The following is a 6,499-nucleotide window of genomic DNA, read 5'->3' as shown; positions in this document are numbered from 1 at the left end:
AGGGTGTCAAACGAGCTGTCAAGTGATCTCAGGAGTGTCTTGACGACTTCATGCTTGGTGATCTCAGTAGCGCCGAGGGCTTGAAGCTCATTGGTGATGTCAGTGACTCGATCAAACGTGAGCTGGACATTCTCATTGTCATTTCTCTTGAAGCGGTTGAAGAGGTTGCGAAGGACACTGATTCTCTGATCTCTCTGGGTTGAGATGCCTTCGTTGACCTTGGAGAGCCAGTCCCAGACTAGCTTAGATGTTTCCAAAGCACTCACACAGCCATAATGTCCTTTGGTCAGATGACCACAGATGATGTTCTTGGCAGTGGAGTCCAGTTGAACGAACTTCTTGACATCAGCAGCGGTGACACCTTCACCAGCCTTGGGAACGCCATTCTTGACGACATACCATAGGTCGACATCAATGGCTTCAAGATTCATGCGCATCTTATTCTTCCAGTAGGGATATTCAGTTCCATCGAAGACTGGGCACGCAGCGGAGACTTTGATTATCCCTGCAGTCGGCATAGCTAAAACTCCAGGTGGTTAAACCGAATCACACAGAACAAGGGAGTACCTTGCTCTGATACCAATTAAAAGTGCTAGTGATCGACTAGAGGGGGGTAAATAGGCGATTTTTATGAAAGTCTTCAAAACATGGAAGTTTCGAAGACAAACGATAGAAATAAACCTATTACCATGCAGCGGAAGGTAGACTACACTAGGCAAGCCATAGTCAAGTATTCAATGGAGTGAAAAGCACAATGACTAATAGCAGCTAGGCAGTAAAGATCAGGTAGGAAGATATTGTGAAGCCAATCAGAACAAGCAGTCACTCAGTGAAGACAAAAAGGTAATACAATCATACAATGACTTCACAAGGACCAACAGTAAGTAAAGGAAAAGGGAAGGATGAAACCAGTGGCTCGTTGAAGACAATGATTTGTTGGACCAGTTCCAGTTGCTGTGACAACTGTACGTCTGGTTAGGGAGGCTGAGATTCAACTCAGAAGACCTCGTCTTCACCTTATTCCCCTTGAGCTAAGGACACCCAGTCCTCGCCCAATCACTCTGGTAAGTCTTCAAGGTAGACTCCCAAACCTTCATAGACTTCGTTCACTAGCGATCCACAATGACTCTTGGATCCTCAGAACACGATGCCTAACCGGCTGGAGGATCCACAGTCCTCAAGTGTAATAAGTCTTCAGATCACACAGACAGGAAGACTTTAGTGATGCCTAACACTCTTTGGCTCTGGGTGGTTAGGGATTTATCCTCCCAAGGAATTCTCTCTCAAAGGCTTCGAGGTGGGTTGCTCTCAAACGACAAAAGCCATACACTAACTCTGAGCAGCCAACCGTTTATGGTTGTAGGGGGTGGGCTATTTATATCCACTAGGCAACCCGACCTGATTTGTCCGAAATGACCCTGGGTCACTAAGGAACTGACACGTGTTCCAACGGTCAGATTTCAAACACACACGGCAACTTTACTTGGGCTACAAGCAAAGCTGACTTATCCAACTCTGGACAAGATTTGCTCTCATAGTCTTCACTCGAAGACATAGGATTTTGGTTAAGCATCACTTCAGTCATTCTGACTGGTTCACTTGGACCCCACTTAACAGTGCGGTGGTTCCTATGACTCAACACAGAAAAACACAGAACGACGAAACTGCTAAGTCTTCGCGCTCCATAGTCTTCATGCGATGTCTTCTCTTGTCATAGTCTTCAATGTGAATGTCTTCACATACCACCTTTGACTTCAATGTCTTCATACATTTTTAGGGGTCATCTTTGGTAGGAAAATCGAATCAATGAGGGACTTCTACCTGTGTTATCCTGCAATTCTCACAAACACATTTGTCCCTCAACTAGGTTTGTTGTCAATACTCCAAAACCAACTAGGGGTGGCACTAGATGCACTTACAGGAACGAGTAAAGAGACTTGCCGGTAAAGAGATTGAACTAGGTATTGAGATACCGACGATCGAATCTCGGGCAAGTAACCTACCGATGACAAAGGGAACAACGTATGTTGTTATGCGGTTTGACCGATAAAGATCTTCGTAGAATATGTAGGAGCCAATATGAGCATCCAGGTTCTGCTATTGGTTATTGACCAGAGACGTGTCTCGGTCATGTCTACAAAGTTCTCGAACCCGTAGGGTCCGCACGCTTAAAGTTCGATGACGGTTATATTATGAGTTTATGTGTTTTTCTGTACCGAAGGAGTTCGGAGTCCCGGATGAAATCGGGGACATGACGAGGAGTCTCAAAATGGTCGAGACGTAAAGATCGATATATTGGACGACTATATTCGGACATCGGAAAGGTTCCGAGTGATTCAGGTATTTTCGGGAGTACCGAGGAGTTACGGGAATTCGTATTAGGCCTTAATGGGCATATGGGAAAGGAGAGAAAGGCCTTAAAGGGTGGCCGCACCCCTCCCCATGGGCTGGTCCGAATTGGACTAGGGAGGGGGGGCGCCCCCTTCCTTCCTTCTCCTTTTCCCTTCCCTTTCCTTCCCTCCTACTCCTACTACTTGGAAGGGCTCCTAGTTCTACTAGGAAAGGGGGAATCCTACTCCTGGTTGGAGTAGGACTCCCCTAGGGCGCGCCATAGAGAGGGCCAGCCCTCCCCCTCCTCCACTCCTTTATATACAGGGGCAGGGGGCACCCCAAAGACACAACAATTGATCTCTTGATCTCTTAGCCGTGTGTGGTGCCCCCCTCCACCTGATCACATTTTCTGATTGGAGACATTTTCTGATTGGAAACCGTTGTGATGTGTACACGGAGCACAAGAGTTTGAAGTACATTTTCACGCAGAAGGAGTTGAATCTCAGGCAGAGGAGATGGTTGGAGCTCATAAAGGATTATGATATGAAGTTGCATTATCATCCAGAAAAGGCCAATGTCATAGCAGACACTTTGAGCCGCATGTGTTATGCCAATACCCTCGTAAGCGGAGGATTACCGCAGAAGTTAGTAGACGATCTCAAGGAACTGCGTTTGGAGATAGTTACAAGAGGTTTTGTTGCAGCAATGGAGGTTCAATCTACCCTATTGGGAAAGATTCGAGAAGCTCAAAAGGATGATAAGGAAATTGCTGAGATAAAGGAGAAGATGAGCAAAGGAAAAGCCAAAGGTTTTCGTGAGGATGAGCACGAAACTTTATGGTTTGAGGATCGTGTCTATGTGCCCAATAATGCGGAGATCAGGAAGTTAATACTTCGGGAAGCTCATGACTCGCCATATTCGATTCACCCCGGAAACACCAAGATGTATTTGGATTTGAAGGAACGTTTCTGGTGGACAGGTATGAAGAAGGATATTGTCGAGTATGTAGCAGTATGTGATGTATGTCAGAGAGTGAAGGCAGAACATCAGAAGCCAGCAGGATTACTTCAGGCTATGACAATACCCGAATGGAAGTGGGACAAACTTGGCATGGATTTCATCACCGGATTACCCAGGACACGATCAGGATATGATTCTATCTGGGTAGTAGTTGATCGCTTGACCAAGGTAGCCCACTTTATCCCAGTGAAAACCACATATACAAGTGCGAAGTTGGCCAAGATATATATGACCAGGATCGTATGTCTGCATGGAGTTCTGGGGACCATCATATCAGATAGAGGGACACAATTTACCTCGAAGTTTTGGAATCAGCTGCACCAGACTTTGGGTACTAGGCTAGAGTTCAGTATAGTCTTTCATCCACAGACAGATGGACAGACCAAGAGAGTCAATCAGATTCTGGAAGACATGTTGAGAGTTTGTGCGCTAGATTATGGATCTAGTGGGGACGATAATTTGCCCTACGCAGAGTTTTCATACAACAACAGTTATCAGGCTAGTTTGAAGATGGCCCCCTTTTGAAGCCTTGTATGGAAGGAGATGCAGGACAACGTTAATGTGGGATGAAGTTGGAGAACGTTAGTTATTTGGACCAGATTTGATCAAAGAGTCTGAAGAGAAGGTTAAGTTGATTCGAGATAGACTGAAGGTAGCTCCGTCCAGGCAGAAGAGTTATGCCGATACTAAACACAAGGAGGTAGTCTATGAAATTGGAGACAGAGCATATCTTCGTGTGTCACCATCCGAGGAGTTAAACGATTTGGAGTTAAGGGAAAGTTAGCCCTGAGATTTGTAGGACCATACCAAGTTCTGGAACGTATGGGAGAAGTTGCCTACAAGTTGGAGTTACCCGAAGGATTGTCTGGAGTTCACGATGTGTTTCACGTTTCCCAGTTAAAGAAGTGTCATGCTGAAATGGCCGATATTCCTCTAAGAGATACAGTGCCCCTGGAAGCAATTCAGTTGGAGAGTGATCTGACCTACAAGGAGAAACCCGCTAAGATTCTCGAGTTTGCCATCTGAGTTACACGCAGCAAGATTATCAAGTTTTGCAAAGTTCAATGGAGCCACCATACCGAGGATGAAGCCATGTGGTAAAGAGAAGAAGACCTACGGAAAGACCACCCAAACCTATTTTCTAGCCAACCTAAATCTCGAGGGCGAGATTCATCTTAAGGGGGGGGGTAGGTTTGTAACATCCCAATTTTCAATTTGGATGTTATACATAGCTCATCATATACATATCATATTTTATTTGCATTTTGGTTGTGATCCTAGAAATCTTGAGAAACTCAAGGACCCAAGGAGAGAGTTGGAGGTTTTGCATATTTTCATATTTGAATTTTCTCAAATTTGAAAAGAGGATCAATTGGATTTTAATATATTTTTCTCCAATTATTTCCAATATTAAAAATAAAAGTGTGAAGATAATATGACTTCTTCAAAGTAGAGGAATATTGGAGAAGAAATTTTAAAATAAAATTTATATTTTATTTGCTATTTTATTTGAACTAGAAAAATATGCATTTTCAGGCCAGAAAAATGTTCACTTTGTTCTAAATAATAGGTTTAGACGATGAAAATTATTTCTGGTATTTTTAGAATTTTGTTATATTTTATTAGGATTCTTTGGACGATTTTTTTAAAAAACAAGAGTTCGCCGCCCGACTGGGCCGAAGGCACAACCGAGCCAAGTCGCAGCCCGCGCCACCCCACCGCCTTCCTCCCGAGCGGGAGGAGACCCGCCATCGCACGGACGCCAAGGGGAGTCCGGCTCGGACTCCCGACGAGCCGCCCCCTCGCCCAAGGCAGCGTCGCCCTTCCCGGCCCTTTAAAGCCCGCCGACCCCGCCGCCTCCTCCCCACCTCGTCCCGTAGCCGGCGCCGCCCGCTAGCCGCAGCTGCCGCCACCTGCCGCTGACTGCCGTTGCTGCTGCCGCTGTTGTGCGCCGCCGCCGCCATCCCGCGCCGCCGCTCGCAGTCACCGGAGTCCCGCCGCCGCCGCTTTTGCCTTGCCGGAGTCCCGCCACCGCTGTTGACCCCGCCGACGTCATGAACCGGTATAATAATGCCCCGGTTCGTTTCGGTTTCTTTTCGGTTCTTTGGTTTAGATCGGTTTATTTTTAGGGTTAGAGTTTTTCTCGGTTTTTTTCGTTCGGATCAAATTTGCGGACGTTCGTCTGTTAATCCGCAGTAGTGAACAACGTTCATTCATTTCGTTCTTGTAGCGAACGTTCGTTCGATAGGTTTTTCTTTTTATTTTATTTTCGACCAGGGACCTATCCATGAATACCTTTCTCACAAATGAGTCCCTGATCTTCAAACCCTCGCAACTTTTTGCTCTTTGTCCAAATCCAGTGAAACCAACGCCAAAATCTTCGTCTTGTTCCCCTCTCTCCAGATAACCAACTTGAACATTGTTTTGACAAATTAAAATTTGGTTTCAAGCAGATTTGAATTCGAACTTCTTTTGATCATAGTTTGAGTTTCGCAGCTCCGATTTGATTGATTCTTTTTGCAAATCGAAGCTCTTCAATTGAACTTTCAGTTTGGACCTTTTTATTTGAGTTTTACCCTTGCATCATATACTTGAGTGCTTATGTATGCTATTGTTTGTTCATGATAGAGTTTCCGGAGTGCGAAGCGTGCTACTATGAATCACTAGGGATTTCAGATCGTCGGCAAGGCAAGTAACACTTTGATCATATCCCTTATTACCCAGGTTTTATGCATTACTCTCAATCCTCAAACATTGCATGAGTATGATCTGTTTAACATGTGGGTATTGGGAAGTAGTTGTTGAGGTAGTACCTATTGCCCTTTTATTCAAACCCTGGGAGTTACTACATTATGCTTATTATACTTTGCTATGCTATGCTCGTAGACGTGGTTTGCTTTGAGTGATTCATGACAGTTGTGAGATTATTATGAACTAAGGGTATACTTAAGGTGGCTACTTTAACACACATCTGGGTGGATTGGTTTGTGAGCACCCGGGGAAATCCAGTGCTGTCCAAAGAAGAATCCCGGGGTATCCGTGTGATTTTTCCTATGGTTCGCCACCCAGGCTCATAGGGATCATTAAGTTATTCATGCTGGAAACTTCCGTGTGCAGCTACAATCCATTATGGGCTCTCGCATAGTTG

The sequence above is a fragment of the Triticum urartu genome, chromosome 5, assembly GCF_003073215.2.
Source record: "Triticum urartu cultivar G1812 chromosome 5, Tu2.1, whole genome shotgun sequence".
Lineage (NCBI taxonomy): Eukaryota > Viridiplantae > Streptophyta > Magnoliopsida > Poales > Poaceae > Triticum > Triticum urartu.
The sequence above is the reverse complement of the archived record's forward strand: the minus strand, read 5'-3'. Positions refer to the sequence as shown.